The following is a 19,135-nucleotide window of genomic DNA, read 5'->3' as shown; positions in this document are numbered from 1 at the left end:
ATTAGTGTAACTGTTTAAGTTTTGTTCATATAAGTGGGCAACTATACTTTCAATAAGTTACTTAATTTTAATTTTTAAGAATGTAAATGGTTATGTACTCCAGTTTGCAGAACAGCACTGTTTCTTATCACACTGGTGATTATTTTTATTTTGAGGGAGTATAATTAATTGTAAATGTTACATGTGTGCGAGTACTTGACTCTTCGTCATTCATCCATATAAAGCCAATTGTATAAATCAATTTACCGACAGAGTCATTGCCCAGGGTGTGCCATAGTAAGCTGGTCTATGCTACATCCACAATGAAATGATAATGGAGATTTTTGGGATACCACAGGGGAACCAGAGTTCCTGGAGAAACCCTTGTTAGCTGGACAATGAGCTTGTTCAATATAAGTTATAAATCAGGGCTACGTCAGGGATTGAACTCGGCACCACAGGATTATAAGTTCAGCGCTCTAGCTACTACACAACTATGACGGCTTATAATAATAATAATAATAATAATAATAATAATAATAATAATAATAATAATAATAATAATAATAGTAATAATAATACAACTCCATAACTTGTTTATGAATCTACAGTAATTCTCGATTCATCTTTATCTTTAGAACCAGAATAATCATTTTCTTGGAAATTGTCATCAATTAGTAACGAATCATCATCAAAAATACGATGGCACACTTTCTCCAAAAAAATCAAGTTTAACAATGTCGTATGTCTCTTTACTCATCTTCAATAAGTAACGAATCCTTACAGCGGCGTGTCTGTAACTTCTTGTCGCGAGGGGGTCTATCATTCCCAAATGACACAACACATGACGTCGATCACATGTGCGGAGTTATTATTAGAGTGATCAGATTGCCACTTCAGGATAACACCAACAAAGGCGTGGTGCAAGATGTCCTAAGAAGATACGAACGTAGACTTGTCTGTTGGTAAAATATAAACTAAATAAAACCCCTGGGTCTGAGAGACCCATGCGTGACTAATGGAAAGTTAAAGAGTCTCTTAAGATATACAGTCCGATATCTTTAAGGTGAAAACTGTGTAGGCCGAAATGGTTGAAATGATGAAATGAAAATCATGTAAATTAAATTGTATTACAGCTGAGTCTAGAAATACTAGACCAGTGGTTGGTCGTGTAAAGAGCTGAAGGGGGGAGAGTCGCAAGATGATTTATAAAATAAAACAAAAAAACATCTTATTAAAACATACAGAGAGTGCCTATGCAGACCAGTCCCAGGTAGTAATGTTCTGTAGACTTAATGACGGTAGTGCGGAGTGCCTGTTCCAAGGAAGCTAAGCAGTAAAGGATGGGGTGGAACTAGTCTGCGTAGGGCAATGTGTACAGACCTGTCCACATGCTGGCATACAACCACTCTCTGACAACCAACAGATTTTGTTAGGTGGAGGCTGGTGTGGGACCAGTCTGCATATCAACTCTCTGCATTTATGTTGTATTTAGAAATATGAACATAAACGACATAATCAAATAGTGTAGGTTTATTACAGTCAAATTACTTATCAATAGTACACATGTTGAACCTTTATGTTATTACATGAAATGGTATTTAAAAGTTTTTGACAAACGTTTTCGCCATAACCATGGCATCTTCAGGTCATAGATAGATTGGGTAAAAAATGAGATCAAATTCCAGTATGTTAAGAAAGATCACTTAAATAGTAAATTGTACAATCTTCACCTACAACTTAATAAAAGTTTAGGTCGCCTTGCTGACATTGCCTATACAACTTGTACTGAGAGAGTTAATGCCTTATTAGAAAGAAATTACGCTACTTTGAATAAGAAATTAAGTGGATTAGTTCATACTCAAAAGCCAACAACCGACCAGACAACAAATAACGAGCAACACAATAACATAGTTAATCTCACAAACCTTGAACTTACCCCAGAAGAAATCCAAATTTTGAATAAGGGTTATAAGTACAATTACGCCATGCATGATGTTAAGAAGATCACTGATGATCTCATCATAGAAACTGAATCCGTAATCCAGAGCAGCACACATCAAAATAAGGATTACCTGAGATATCAATCGGCTAAGATCATTGAAAATTACACTAATAACCAATTGATGAAAACACAAATTCGACAAGCAAAATCTGATCACAAACAAATTAAAAAATTGGGAAAAAAGTTAAAAGAAAATAATATCACCCATGTTAAAGCTGATAAAAATAATGCCATTGTCTTAATGACTAATGATGATTATATTAATAAAACTATAGACTTCATTAATAAAAATGACATCACGGAACTAAAAAGCGATCCTACTGAGTCTTTCCAGAAGCAAGTAAAACAAGTAATTAAATCAGCTACGGCAATTATTCCACATAACACTGTATACAAATACATAGTACAAAACCCCAGCATACCAGTTCTGAAAATTCTCCCTAAAACACATAAAAGCGAGCTTTCGATGAGACCGGTGGTGAATAGTATCAAGGCCCCTAATCATAAAATTAACAAATTTTTGCACACCTTTTTGAAAAAAGCTTTACAGCTTGAACATAAATATACTTTGAATAATTCGCTACACCTTATTAATGCCCTGAAATCAACTAAGCTAAATAAGCATACCAAAATGATACCACTGGATATTGAAAACTTTTACTCTAACATCCCTGTTAAGGAAACTATAGATATCATAAAAGAAAAATTAAGATAAGTGAATTTTGCTGATATCATAGAACAAATTGTGAATCTACTTTCCATCACGCTAAAGCAGAATTATTTTTCTTTCCATAATAAAATATACAGTGGCGTGCAGTCAACCCCAGCACTGCTGGGGTAAGTAATTTCTATACACCGTTGTTTTACTATACTATATTCATTGTTGCATAAATCTAGTTTGAATTTCCCACGCGCGAATCCACTATGATGTGCTGTCAGATGAGAGCTCGCCAGACCCAGCAATACTGAATTTTGCTGAGTTAGCACATGCGCTCTCTATATTTCGGGTGTGCTTTGTGGGTAAGAGAGTGAGAGGGGGTTAGTCGTGTATAATGTAAGAAATCCTGCAAGCTGGCGGTAGGTGACGTCAGAATTCTTATCCAGTGAGAGCTCACTGTTCTTAGCGCGTGGAGCCATAGAGGTATAAATGGTGAATTGGCGGAAGGTTTTAAAAATATTGATGATAATATTATTGAACATATTTTACTCGTATCAAGTTGGAAGTTACCTTTTAGCTGGAATGTAAACTTGTTAATAAACAGTAGGCCTACATAGTTAATTTATTTAATGTGTTTTATAATGTAGTTATTTCTGGACTGACTTTTATTGCATTCAGTTTGTTAACTTGGTAAGCGTGGCCAACTACAATTTGAATTTGTGTTTACGCTTAGAATTTACACATGTCGCGAAGTAGTTAAAGGTAGTTAATGCAATTCGCTTTGTGGCATTGTCATTGAAATATTATAGTTGTTATATTAATTTTATTAAGAACATTTGTAATTTATATGAAAAATGAGTATATTGGTGTGCATAATTGAGAAGCTACATGAGCGACCGTTTTCAACGAGGCCTTTTCAAGAAAAGAAGAGCATTATACAGGAAGGTAGGCCAACCCCTGAGTTGCCAGATTTGGTACATAAATCTAAAAATTGTACCAGACATTTTACAGTTTCTTCTTATGAGAAATATTTATGGCTAGCTGGAAGCAGAAAATATAACTCTCTATTTTGTTGGAATTGTCTGTTATTTGGCCAAGATAGAAATACCAGCTGGACAAAATCAGGTTACATTAACTTAGGGAGCTTCACAAAAGCAGCAGTTTCTCATGAGCAATCTGTTGGGCACATTAAAGCATCCTATTTAATTGCCTCTTTTGGAAGAGTTCGGGTTGACATGCAACTAAATGACCAGCTTAAAAATGAAATAACTTTTCATAATAAGAAAGTTGAGCAAAACAGGGAACTCCTTAAGAGATTTATTCATGCTGTGTGTTTTCTAAGCAAGCAAGAACTTGCATTCAGAGGCCATGATGAATCCAGTACTTCCATTAATAGGGGTAACTATAATCTTTTCGCTGCAAGAAAAATCCTAATATAAACAATAGCACGTGACTGAAGTGAGGCTTCATTGGCCGCTGTTTGGCGCCATATATTCTCAGTACGTGTTCCCATCTACTGTTGTACATTCTGTTTCATGTTAAACATTTCCCGTTACTCGTCAAGTAGGCCTAACCTCACTACTGTGCATTCGTTTGCTTAGGAAACATTTACTTTATAATTACTGTAATTAAATTATTTTTAAGTCTTATGTCTTCACAATGGACAGTTGAGGATGCAAAAGCCATACTTCAGTACCACGTGCTTACGTGAAAAACTACGAGCTCAAGTGATGCCAGCTTGTTACAAGAACAGATTACCTCGGTATTACTGTTGGTATTCATCCGCGTTCATAGTACATAACAAAATATATAAGTAGCTTTTCTTTTACATAGCATTTTACATATGAGTGAAGTTATATATTTCATCGTATTTAACAACTAGAATTCAATGTTTTATTGTGGTTTCCAAATACGAACTGTATTTTCCTGCGTCATGTGAGTATTTCGACTGGGAGCCAATCACGGGTATGACAGCAACGTGCTTGTGTTTACATTAGGATTTTTCTTACAGCGAAAACAGTATATGTTGAACTTCTGAAATATACTGCAGAATACGATCCCCTCTTGAAAGCACACTTAGAAACCTCTACAGTATTCAAAGACGTGTCTAATAGAATACAAAATGATCTAATAGAAGCAGTAGCCAAATCTTTATTAGAAGAAATAAAATTAGAAATAAAATTAGCCAATTATGTTGTAGTTTTAGTTGACGAAACAACAGATGTCTCTAATACTGCACAATTTTCCATTGTACTTCGATACGTACATAATGGCCAAACAAAAGAAAGGTTTATTGGCTTTCAAGATGTAAGTGAAAATCGCACAGCTCCAGAGATTGCTGAGCTAATAAGACAATACTTGACGGAATTTGACAGCAATGATAAACTAATCGCACAGTCTTATGATGGAGTGGCCTCAATGGCAGGTCGTATAAACGGGGTACAAGCACTTATTAAACAGACACATTCACAGGCGTTATTTGTACATTGTTATGCGCACTGTCTAAATTTGGTACTATCAAACACAGTCAATAACATAAAAGAATGCAAAATTTTTTTAGTACTCTGAGTGGCATTGCTGCCTTCTCCTCCCGGTCACCCAAGAGAACCAAGTTCCTAGATGCGTTTCTACAGAGGAGGCTACCTAGTGTTGCACCAACTCGATGGAATTATACAAAGAGATTGGTAAATACAGTCTATGTCCATAGAAATGACTTATATAAGGTGTTTGATGCAATGCTAAACAATTCAAGTGAAATTGAGAAAGATATTTTGGCACCTGTAAAGGGTTACCTTCTAAATTTGAGAGACTTCACTTTCTGTTTTCTGCTGAGAACTTTTGACAAAATATTTGCATTTACTAGTGTTCTATATAGCATTCTTCAAAGCAAATCTTTTGACATTGCCTTCTGTTGGAAGAAAGTAGATGAAACTCGCAGAAAAATATCAGCCATGAGAAATGAATTTGAAACTGTTTTTGCAGAAACAGCAGATGAAGTCAGAGAACCGTGCAAAAGAAATGTGAATTACAAACAAATATATTATGAAATATTTGACAATGTTGACAGCCATCTAGAAAGTCGATTCCAAGACTATGGTAGCTTAGGCTTTTTAGGACTAATATCAAGTGAGAATGGAAAATATGACATTTATCAAAAGCAGTTCCCACAGATTGAATTCTCTAACTTACTTAGCGCCTATGGTAACCATTTTGAGGAAGTCAGGTTGCGAAATGAGCTAACTGTGTTCTATGCTGCTGATGATTTTAAAGAAAAAAACTCATTTGAGTTATTACAAATAATGTCAGACAAATCCATTTCGACATGTTTTCCACAGCTTTCAAAGTTAATTTCACTAATATGTACAATATCAGTATCTACAGCTTCAGTCGAGAGGTCTTTCTCAGCATTAAAACGAATTAAAACATATTCAAGAAACAGGACTGGCGAAAAAAGACTATCAAATCAGGCGTTACTGTCAATTGAAGCAGATCTTCTTGAAGAAATCAGGCAAAAGGACACATTCTTCGAAAGGACTGTAGGTTTCTTTGCTGTGCAGGACAGGAGAATGGAGTTCACCATTAAGTAACAAAACAGCACTTTCATTCCTGGCGTACGGTTATCCCATAACATACCTGCATTATGTAAGTATTTTAAATATTTATATTAATATATTTAAGATGATTAATATTGCACTTATTCACTATTATGTTAAACAATTTTTTTTTTTTTTTGCTGGGGTATCAATGAATGTCACCGCACGCCACTGAAAATATACCAGCAAACAAAAGGCCTAGCGATGGGCGATTCACTTTCCGGCCTCTTATCGGAAGTTTTCTTGCAAAATATGGAAAGAAAACATGTTCCTGGTTTGATCACACAGTTTAACATACAGTTTTATGCCCATTACGTCGATGATAACCTTATACTCTATAACAATAATAACACAATACATGATAAAATCCTTAATAGTTTTAATAACTTACACCCTAATCTTAAATTCACCTGAGATCGAGCATAATAGATCTATAAACTTTTTGGATTTAAATATTGCCCTAAAAGGTTCAAAATTATGTTACAACATTTTCAGAAAACCTACCACTACTAGTCATTCTATCCAGTTTGACTCTAATCATCCTTACACACATAAAATCAGCAATTTCCGTTTCTTAATTGACCGTTTACTTAATATTCCGTTAAATAAAAAGAACTATCAAACAGAATACAAGTATATCTTACATTTAACGGATATTAACGGCTTTAATACAAGAATTATAACTGATCTGATACGTAAACGTAAGAATAAACTTAAATCAGAAACTAAAACAAACACTACTTCATTAAGGTCTGTGAAAAAGGATAAGATTACCAACTGGAAACCTATAACATTTTTTGGCAACGTTTCTTATAAATTAGGTAATTTTTTCAAAAAAGAAAAAATCAACGTGGCCTTTAGGACGAATAATAAACTCAATAACATCATTCCAAATAACTTACAAAATCATAATAAATTTTCTAATAGTGGAATTTATTTATTGCATTGCAAAAACTGCCCTAGTAAATACGTAGGACAAACTAAGAGAAATTTCCGCACACGCTATAGGGAACATGTTGCCGATTTCAAACATAATAGAAATAAGTCCAAGTTTGTGACACACCTAATCAGTCACAACCATGAACTTACAGGTATAGATGACACCCTCCAAGTTTTAAAGACAGTTAATAATAATAAGTACATGAATGCCGCAGAGGAGTATTACATAGCCACCCACTCTAATAATAATAATACCCATTTACTCAATGAACAATATCCTAATTTAAATAACCCGCTTTTCAAAATTGCACAGAAATAATTCCGGTTTATCCACTAGGTTTGCCAGGTACATAGTTTTCTTTATTTGCTACATCTCACTGTAAAGCTCAGTCGTGTTGCTGCATCAATGGACTCAGATCAACCTCTCCTCAACCATTTTGTAAGTATCGTTACCCATGACTTCAAAATTTATATCCTCTTCTTAATTCTCTATTTAATAAATTTTCTTACATTACCCCATTATATTTTACAGAGCTTTAATTTCATAAGCCCATAAAACAGCAGCACAAGCGACCTACATACTGTAGCATGTTTTCATCATTTGGGAACTACACCTGCCTGTATTTGAAGATTGTTATGCCTTTATTCTACTTTTTGTACACTTATCAATTAGTACAGTGTTATTTGCCTATTCCATGTTTTTCATGGTGTTAACTTCATGCTACATGTATTTTTAATGGCATATGTTCAGACTCCTACCACACCAGTTTTTTAACTTTTTAACGATTGTGTTAACCTGAATATTTTAAGTGTTCATTATGTGTTACTATGTTCTCCTTTAATACGACCTGAAGATGCCATGGTTATGGCGAAAACGTTTGTCAAAAACTTTTAAATACCATTTCATGTAATAACATAAAGGTTCAACGTGTGTACTATTGATAAGTAATTTGACTGTAATAAACCTACACTATTTGATTGATACTATACTTATTGGACCCAACATGCCTTCAAAATTGATAAACGACATAAGCTTAGTACATGAATTTTTTTTTTTTGTTAAACTTCTTTAATATAGAGGTTTCTTTAAGCCTCACATTTTTTTTAATACCGGTACTACTTTTCTTCTGAGGGACTTGCTAATTTTTTGGACGCGCACGCATGCGCGCGCGCGCCCCCCTCTCCTCCCGCCCCATAGTAAAAGAAACCAAAACACTGGATAGTAAGTTTTGTTTTGGGGTGTATGAAAGTTATAAAAATGGAATTTCAAGGAAATAGATTAAAATTTGTAGAAATATAGCAATATTTTTTAGAATAATTTAAATTTAGAAAACTGTTAATAATTCACACATTCTTAAACCTAATTAAACGAAATTTGGTATACACATTATAAGGAGAATCTCTGATTTCTTGTAAACTGTGTTACACAGTGTGTGCGTGTACATCAGTTGTGTGACACAAGGAAAGAAAGAAAGATAAATGTAAAAACTATAGATAATATAATTTATCATTATAAACACATTTATTCGAATATACAGGGTCATTCAGTGACTATATTACAAAATTTTAGGGTGATAGAGGTCATCAATATGAACAATTTTCATATAGAAACCCATGTCCGGAAACATTTCATTTGGTAGTTACAACCCTAGATATGTTAGTCTATGTAACCAGCTAGAATCGAATTCAAGGCCAATCTTTTGAAGTTTGGTTGCAAACATTGGTGATTCTCAAACATTGTATAAGCTAGTTGGAATCGTAAATGATATTTTGCAGCTTTCCTTCCATTTCCTTTTGCTCTTCCATAAATGAAATGCATATCAGCAAGTTACAAGTTGCAAGGAAAGTTCGAGGTTTAATCAGTCAAAATGTAATTTACGATACGATGAAAGAGTAATGGAACGGAGAAAAATTCTCTCCGTTCCATTACTCTTTCATCGTATGATGACGCAGAATATCTGCATGGAAATATCATATGTGCTTCGGTACATTGAAATAATATATGATATGCGTAAATCACGAAGTGATTTAAGACGGCGCTTATTCCGTCGGATCCCGGCCAACTAGTCACTCATAACGAGTGCACTTGAGCACATGTGTGGACTTCGGTCCTATGTTCATAGACATCTATGACGTAGTGCAAAGGGCGGCCAATAGAGGGAACCCAAGAGTTGGAACTCAATCAGAGACGATTCTGTTCGGCGTCGGGGTTGTATCCGGTGTGGCTTAGTAGATAAAGCATCAGCACGTAGAGCTGAAAACCCGGGTTCAAATCCCGGCGCCGGAGAGAATTTTTCTCCGTTCCATTACTCTTTCATCGTATGATGACGCAGAATATCTGCATGGAAATATCATATGTGCTTCGGTACATTGAAATAATATATGTAATTTACGATGTCAATTAGCTTATACCATGTTTATGAGAAATCACCAACTTTGCAGGAATAGGTCGTCTGCAACCAAACTTCAAAAGGATGGTCTTGAGTTCGATTCTAGCTGATTACACTGACTAACCTATGTAGGCTTGCAACTACCAAACGAAATGTTTCCGAACACGGATTCCTATATGAAGAGGAAAGAGTGGAACAGAGAAAAATTCTCTCCGGCACCGGGATTTGAACCCGGGTTTTCAGCTCTATGTGCTGATGCTCTATCCACTAAACCACACCGGATTCCCATCCCAATGTCAGATCGAATCCTCTCAGTACATCGTCATAATATATGATATGTGAAAAATAATCACTTTGTGATTTAAGACGGTGCTTATTCCATCGGATTCCGGCCACTTAGTCACTCATAACGAGTGCACCTCTGCACATAGCCTATGTGGACACTGTACTACTGTCATACATCTATGACGCAGTGCATGAGGTAGGCCACTAGAGGGAACCCAAGAGGTGGAACTTAAACTGAGAGGATTCGATCCAACATCGGGATGGGAATCCGGTGTGGCTTAGTGGATAGAGCGTCAGCACATAGAGCTGAAAACACGGGTTCAAATCCCAGTGCCGGAGAGAATTTTTCTCTGTTCCACTCTTCCATCATATGATGACGCAGAAATTCTGCACTGAAATATCATATGTACTTCGGTACATCATAATATATTCCTATATGAAAGTTGTTCATATTGATAACCTCTACAACCTCTAAATTTTTATAACATAGTCACTCAATCACCCTGTATAGAAAAAAATCTGCACTGTACCACTGGCATGTAGAATACATATCCAGTTTGAATGAAACTACAGTTGCATTGGTTTGAATATGTTTTATTTCTGTTTCAGTTTACAAATGGAGAGTATGGGTCTATGATAAGAAGTAATTAATGAAGGACATGCAATACATTTTTTCTTAATATCAAGTGACATTCCGAAATTAGCCTCACCTCACAATAAATTTTTTACTATGGTTCACTCAAAGTCTATTATCACTTTCATATTGCAGAACTTGCTAGGCCTATTATAAATCAAACGAGTGGATGCATAAATCTGTAACTGCTCTCGATGCCAAGATATTGCTGAGAGAGGCCATATGGCACAACTAATTTTATAGTACAGTACATAACTTCAGCACACTCATGCCCATAGTGAGGGGAGATGGTGTCATTGGGCGCGGTTACAAGTTGCTTGTGGAAAAACCTAAGACAAGGTTGCTAAAAGCAAGCCCCATATGATGGGGGAACCAAAAAGCAATATTCGGAGTGAGAAAGCATCAGTTTCAAATAAAGAACTTCGCTGTAAGAACAACAATTTTTTGCTAAGCTATCAAGAATGTGTATGTACAAATAAAGGGTTCAGAACCATAGTGGGCCAAGCGCCATTTACTAAAACTGTAGAAAACAAGAGTTAAAATGAAGTTATCACCATAATTCAATGGAAACATATAGCAAGTAATATAAAGTATACACATTCAAACTAAATGATATGTCAATTTTCATTAAACTGTGGTATTCACTTAACCCTTGCTTTCTCAGTTTTTAATAAATGGCGCTTGGCCCACTATGGCTCTGAACCCTTCAAATGGACATGTATATGTGTCGAGATTACACCCTATGTGTTTACTCTAATTTCCAGACTCACACAGTCAGTGGATTGACCTGGTGTCCAAACAGGAGCTAATGGCAGCACGTTCAATAAATGTCTTGAAATAAAATATTTTGCAAACTGGGATGAATTTTTCACTATTCACACAATAATAGCTATTTTGAAGGAAACAGGCCAAGACATTGTGATGCTAGGCTACATGTTCGTTTGTCTGTTATTGCAGAGTTTGACATTTAGCTTAGAGTATTTAATTCACTGCGAATATTCATGGTTACTTCCTTACATCTTGCCTATAGAAAGGAAATGTGTACATACCAGTAGCTCTGAAAATATTAGGTAATTACGTGTTTCTTTTTTTAAACACGTACATGTTTAACAATTAGGCCTATCTTATGTAAATATACATTAAAATCTGTCTGTGATGGAACCTTTATAACAAGGAAACCTGTCAATACAGAAAGAAAATCTCAGAATGGAACTATTTCATACATAACGTGGAAACAGAATGGTTTTAAAAAAGCATTGGTTGGTTGTTGTCTGAATAAAATGGAAATTTATTTTTAAGTTAATGGCACAAATACACGGAAGGCATTGCGAAAATACATATTTTTCCTATTTACTCAGTACAACAGTATAATTTTATTTAAACGGTGTAGTGAAGTGTAGATAGGTGCTGATTTTAAGTGTGCAGACTATTAGTTTCATTTTGAATAAAATTTACTAAGAAAGTAGAATAAATTACGTTAAAAATCCAGGAAGAGATGAGTTCTGTCTTCTGAATAAGTATTAGCTGTAAAAATTCATGTTTATGTGTGGCTTAATTTTTCTTTGCATATTTCTTCCCAGATTAACCCGAGTTAACTCAGGTTGCTAACTGCTGTCAAAAGTTATTAACCCAAGTTAACTCGTGTGAGACCCATTTTCGCTGCTAAGGATTATTATCCCGAATTTATACGTTTCCATCACATCATTAACCTTTTCCTCACTAGATGGCTACAGAAGTTAGTGACATTACTTCATCTGGTGGAGTGTTCTTTTACTTTTTTCTTGTGAGTGGAATTCTATGCTCATATAGCATTCACACAAAGTAGTGAGTAGATGCTAGTTAGTTTTGGCGGTTTCTGTTTGTGTTTAATGTTTAGTTGTGCTGTTTTGTGTAAAGATGGATCATGTTAGTCATTCCGAAAGTTTTGATCAGGAATATATTCCTGTAGAAGATTAGGCAGTGACACATCATTATCAGAAGACGAAGTTATAGACCAACATACGGATTCAGATCAGTTGATGTCGCATCTGTTCGACAGTGGTTCGAAGAGAAAACATTTGGCACCATTTCTTCTGCACTTCCGATGTTCCCTTCACAGCTGCTTCTTCCCTGAATTTTAACATTGTTCCTAATAACGATAATTCTCAATTTTTTAAATTATTTTTTGATAATGACCTATCAACATTATATTCGAGGAGATGATTCGGCGTGCTAATAAGTCTAATAAGTGTTTACAGAATGCTGATAATAATTTGCGGCGGCGGACTACAGTCTTTGAAATACATGTACTTTTGGGCATAGTGATATTGCAGAACATTATTCACAAACCTGAAGAACAGATGTACTGGTACAAATATCAAATGACTGCTACACCATTCTTTCCAAATACACTCTCATATAGGAGATTTGTCGAATTGAAAAAATTCCTGCACTTCGCCAACAATGAGGACTACAATCCAGAAATCTATCCAAAACTAAAATTGAATAAAATCTGGCCTATTTTTCGAAATCTTGAAGACAAATTAAAAAAGTTATACATCCCTGATAGAGATGTCACCATCGAAGAGAGCCTGTTGTTTTACAAGGGGTGACTAGAGTGGGTACAATTATCACTAAAATAAGCCAGATTTAGGATAAAGACATAGTATACAGTATGATCTGTGAATCTAAGAATGGGTACGTTGAGTCCAGTATAATTTACACTGGAAAAGGAATCGTTCTTGATAACGACTACAAGGACATTCCAATGTCTAGTCAAGTAGTCATGACATTCATAAAGCCTTTACATGGCCGGGACTATGGTCTCACAACTGACAATTTTAAACGTTACTCCAGTTATCCAACATGCATTTCACACACTACAGACACTTATGGGACTGTGAGAATGAGCAGGAAAGATATGTTACCAGGGTTGAAGACAAGAAAGCTGAGGAAGGGAGAAACTGAGGCCTTCCAGAGGAGCAGGAACATTGTCTTCAGATGGAAGGATAAAAAGATGTGGTGCTTCTCAGCACAGTACACAGCGCTGAGATAGTCATCATCAAGGATGATTTGAAGCCGAAAATGATAGTCGACTATAACAACACAACGGGAGGAGTCGACAGGTTAGACTAGGACTTGACAGTTTATCCAGTCCCACGAAAGAGTTGAAAGCAATATTATAAGAAGATCTTCTTTCTTCTTCTTCTCAAGTTGGTCCTGTGAAATTTCTACGTTTTGTATACGATATCTAGAGGCAGGAAGGCACCCTTGGACTATCAAATGGTGGTAATTCGTAAGATGTTCGAAAAAAAAAAAACACGCCAAAAGTCCTATCACTCAAGGCAGGATAGCTAGGAAAATCCCCCAACCCACTTCGGCTTATGGGTATTTTCAAGAAGTTATTCTACGAACTCTGAAGAAGAACAACCCAACCAGTGTTTCATGTGTAGTATTGCGAGAGACGCAAAAAAACAAACAAATCTGACGTGAGAGCAGATATTACTGTCTGGAATGCAATATGCCACTGTGCGTATTACCCTGCTTTCGAGTCTATCACATGACAGGTAACATTCATTTAACGCTTTGATAGCAACACTGGTATTGTATCCCATAAATTAATCCATAAAAAAAAACATAAGTTGGTAAATAGTTCAGGAGCAAATCAAAGTGAAACAACTACCAGAGCTGGAATCAAGGTGCATGAGATAACTCGGGATAATAATTCAGGTATAAATGTATGTCTATTTTATAGTGATTTTTTTTAGGTACCTATGTAAGAAAATTAGTGATGTGCAATGATTCTGTAATATTAAATGACTTCTATACAAAAATTAAAAAAAATGTGATTTTTTTTTCTTCACAAAATTGGTAAAATAGCCTATATAGTAAGGGAAGAGGTTAAGCAACCCTTTATAAGAAGGAAATCTGTCAAGATGGAAAATGTTCTATGGAACCACAATGTTCCATTATATACGAGTTTTACTGTAATTACACACAGTATATAGTCTAGGTGAGGGGCATGTGAGCTGTGCAAAAAGGGAAAGAATGAGCTATCAGAAAGAGACTTTATTTCAGGATGGTTAATATACGAATCTACCGACACAGAAGTTCATTTCAGATTAAAACCTATCTTCCCCCTCCATACCCATTGGTGATATAGCCACGGCACATGATAAGATCACAAGACAGGTCTTGCCTCCTCTACTGTACTTCATAACATACCTCTGATCTCTGGTTGAGGTTCTTATCGCTACATACATGTATTATCAGGCAATGAATCTCACTTGGTGGTATGTGTCAGAGAAAGAGCAATTTATTGTTTGTATACATCTTAAGTCTGATTAGCGATATACAGGGCAAGTCAGAACCTTTATCACAAACTCTGAGGAGTGGTAGATTTTGTAATGAGCATAATTTTTGGTGAAACAACACATTTTCGTTGAAGCGGGAACTATGCAACATCGAAGTAAAGACAGATTTGAGTGACATTTACAATAATTATGAAATTAATTAATAATTCCTTTCTTCAAGTACTCTTGCAGACAAGTTACAGAAGGTGTATAAAGTATCTACACTGAATCTGATCACATTCATTACACTGTCTTAGCAATGATTTTCAGCATCTTTCAAACATTTCAGGTCTGTCAACAGCAAAGGTTTGTCGTAAACATCTGGGCTGGAATTGTTGGCAATCATCTGCTGGGACCTGTCAACTTGCCACCCTGTTTGAATGGAGAGCAACTTCCACTTCCGCTGTACAAAGAGGATGTGCCTCTCACAACAGGCAGGGGCATGTGGTTCCAGCATGATGACACTCCACTATAATTCAGCCTGGTTTACGAGCACATCTGAACAACACCTATGGGGAGGAATGGATAGGGAGAGCAGGACCTGTTGCGTCCAATTTAACGACCTTAGGTTTTTTTCTTTTTTTTTGGAACATGTGAACAGTTTCGTGTATGGCACTCCAGTTGACACAAAAGAGGAACCGATTGTGTGATTCGCTCTTTGATCAAATTTGGCACAGATCTTAAATGTCTGGAAGAGTCTGATAATCACTGCTATGATGGTGTAATGAGTGTAATCAGGTTCTGGGTAGATACTTTGAACACATTCTGTAATTTGTCCGCAAAGGTACTTGAAAAAATAAATTAATAATTCATTTCATAATTGTAAATGCCACTGGGAAACCTGTCTTTTCTTTCGATGTCGCTTAGTTCCTAAACAATGTATCAGAGAACATGGGTTGTTTACCAAAAAATGATCCCCATTGTGAGATCTATCGCTCCTCACACCCTGTATGTCACTAGTCTGTGATGTATGCAATGGAAGTGGAAAGGAACCGGTGACCCTACCCCATTATCTCCTGGCTTAGTTGTCTCATGAGTGATATCTTACTAGTGTCACTTATGAGGTTCCAACCTGTCTTTGAACAGTTGACTAAACACCAACTACATAACAATGCAAAGTGAAGATGAATTCTCGTTTCTGAGAAGTAGGATGTAGCTAGTTCAAAATATTTTCCCCCATTATTTCGTATGAGAAAGTACAGTAATAGCGTAATAATAATTCTGTAGTGCTCGGGAAAAGTGGCACAAATCAAAAATGTTAATTTTACAGGAAAAGGAAAAAAACTGTCTTCACACTGGTTTATGTCGATTTGATTTTCTTCTGTATGAATTATTGTAATGGGAGAAATACTTATGTCTCTTCTCCCAAACGAGCAGATGTTCCATAAGTTGTCAATAAATTAATAAAAAAATGTTTGTGGAAACTGACTTATGCCACTTTTCCCAAGCAATGCAGAATTGTTCCTATAAGTATGTATAATGCTTTCTTCTGGAGAAAAAGGTGGTGGAACTCAGTGTGGAATATATTATAGTGAACAGGGAAATGATTACTGTCGAGTGCACAGGAATTTTTTCATTTTTAACTTCCTTTTCGTTCAACTTTAAGACTTTCAAGGCTTAAGGGGAGTTCAAGAAAAATAATTATTAACACATTTTTCGGTTCTATAATGAAAACACAACAAAAAGGTGCTGAAACGACATTCTGACATGTTCTGTCAGAAAAAAGCATTCTCAGTATTAAGACTTGTAATAGGTCTACCTACTGCATTATAACTAAGGTGACCATACATACTAATTTTACAAGTACAGTACAGTACAGTACAGTACAGTACAGTACAGTACAGTACAGTACAGTCTAGTATATATAGTCACGAAGCTTGAGTTTATGAGGGTACTAGGAACAATAAACTGTGCAGGTACTATTTGGCATTGTCTGTAATGAGGCGATAGTATAGTGATCCTAGTAGTTGGCAACTATTTATGGATGCATATTCCCTACATATTGAGCTTAGTGACTATATATACTAGACTGTGGTAAGTACAGGTTTTTCGGACATTGTCCTGGTTAGTCGTCAGATGTAACCAGTACAGTCTAGTTAGGAGTAAAGCATAAAAAAATTATCCTATTTAAAAGAACAAGCGGTAGAATTTTATGACATATGTATTCAATATCTAGAGGAATGGGAAGGATCTATTAAGCATACCGAAAAATTCAATTAGGCTTTCTTAAATATTAAATCCATCAATGAAAACATTCAATTTTGCAGTGATTACATTCTTCAGCATTTTTCTGAAATCAAATTAGTAGAAGATTAGCTGTTTGAAGAAACCTGCTTTGTCCTACACTATACAATAAAGGGAAAAAATTACTCACTGGAGACAAAATTCTGTACCAATATCGAAGAGCTGGATTGAAATATTCAAAGCTTTCAGAAAAAAATGACGTTTCTCACAAACATATTGGCAAATTGGTAGAATATTGTCTCTGTTTAACAGGAACCAAAGCACTGGGCGAACGTATGTTTTCTTTGATGAATAATATGTGGTCTTGTGATAAAACTCAATTCCAAACTTTGAAATGTATACTAACTTAATTACTAAATATAATTTGAACCAATCTTGTATGGAATTTTATAAGAAGATTCTGGAAAACGAAGTAAGCTTATTATTAAAATCAATCCACTCTTCCAAAAAAATATAAGATAGCCTATGAAAAGCAAAATTAAGAATGAAAATTGTAGAGCGACAGCTTTTCATTAAAACCATGTTGCTTTACTGCTACACTTGTTTTTTATTTTAAATGTCTTGGTTTTGAATTTGGAAAAAAGGTTACCTTAGTTTATAACTATCATAACATATATTTACAGTGGAAGTAAAAATGCCAAACCATAGGAACCAATACCAATGTATCATCTCCATGAATATTAAAGAAGCAATGTAAATTAATTGTATGATCATACTTCTGTATTGCAAGTAGACTATACAAATAGTGTTAATGAAATAATTACATTCCAATTATTCACTGTTGGAATAGTAAGTTACATTAATACAAAATTTGAAAATTACCGGCACTGTCTATCCACAACAGCAAGCATATCACTAATTGAAATATAAAATTTTCTTTCCATTTCTTACAATATTGTATTATTCATGATAAACTTATGTATACATGTTTTGCCTAAGCTTTAAATTTCTCAATAACTACCATCCCCATCAATGGGAATTCTACTGCAGTGCGCAACTAGTCACAGTAGTCACATGGATGTTTACATTCAACCACAATATTGTAATATATAAGCTTGTTTTCCCATATAATTTCCACAACAAGAAGTACTTACCGAAACGTAAAGTAATTCACTGTTCTAACTCATCATGAATTCGGCTTGAAGAAATTTGTTATTAATCAGAACTTTTCTATGCATTCTAATACGTTTGTATACACTTCGAACAGCTGAGTGTCTGATTAAAGGCATTCATGGTCATGCCGATCAGTTGTCATTTGCTCCATGAGAGATGCATGACCATAACGCAGCACAAATACGAGTACCCATGGACGACCAATCACAATAGCCGATGTAGTAACTTTTCTCGTAACCAGATGGCACATGCATGTTAAACAAAGTTCTGTACCGAGTGTTAAAGTTAACTTCTGCACATTTTTGTGTGTACTTCTTCATTCATTCGATAGTCAGTAATACATAGACTTCGTGGAATTGCCACGAGAATCGTAAGGTTTACTACGCACGCGGTATAGGGCATAGACTTTATGAGAAGGGGACGTGCAACGGATGGAGTGAGTAAACACTGAGCAGTATACTGCGGTTACAATAAAATATGTATCCTGCATTCAAGAAATATAATGAATGACCATTGAAATAGGAAACGTCTAAACATGTAAATACACAATTATTTTGTAGTGAGATATATTAACTCTTAAAATTTAATGTAAAATACTCACATCATCCTTGAAGTTGGAGTGAAGAGTTACGTACATTTTGAGCGACTGCAAAGTGAACCTTCTCCGATGATCACTCAAACAGTTTTCATATTCGGAAAATGTACGTTCAACATCACACGATGTAACAGGTGCATATTTGAAGAACGGAAAGTCACTACTGTTTAGTACACCAACTTCAGACGTCTTGTCATGCCATCATTTATAATACGTAGTTGTGAATAGGCAGAATTTTTAGCAATAACGTTTCTCAACTTACATTTCACTTTTTTCGAAATTAGTGAATTGTTATTTTGGATAACGGTTTGTGATACTTTATACACTATATTAAGGGCTTCTGAGAGTTGTAGTTTGGACGATTCTAAC

At 35.3% G+C, this 19,135-nt stretch overlaps 1 protein-coding gene across 1 annotated transcript in view; it reads right to left on the bottom strand.

Annotated features, from left to right (window-relative positions):
- LOC138703278 (uncharacterized) overlaps positions 1 to 18,283 on the bottom strand; it is a 71,761-nt gene extending 53,478 nt beyond the window's left edge. The window contains exon 1 of the mRNA XM_069831026.1: positions 18,153 to 18,283. The gene's annotated coding sequence lies outside the window, so the exon portion shown is untranslated. The remainder of the gene's footprint in view (positions 1 to 18,152) is intronic.
- Positions 18,284 to 19,135: the final 852 nt, after the last annotated feature.

The sequence above is a fragment of the Periplaneta americana genome, chromosome 7 (genome assembly GCF_040183065.1).
Source record: "Periplaneta americana isolate PAMFEO1 chromosome 7, P.americana_PAMFEO1_priV1, whole genome shotgun sequence".
Classification (NCBI taxonomy): Eukaryota; Metazoa; Arthropoda; class Insecta; order Blattodea; family Blattidae; genus Periplaneta; species Periplaneta americana.
This window is presented reverse-complemented; position numbering and strand designations above follow the sequence as displayed.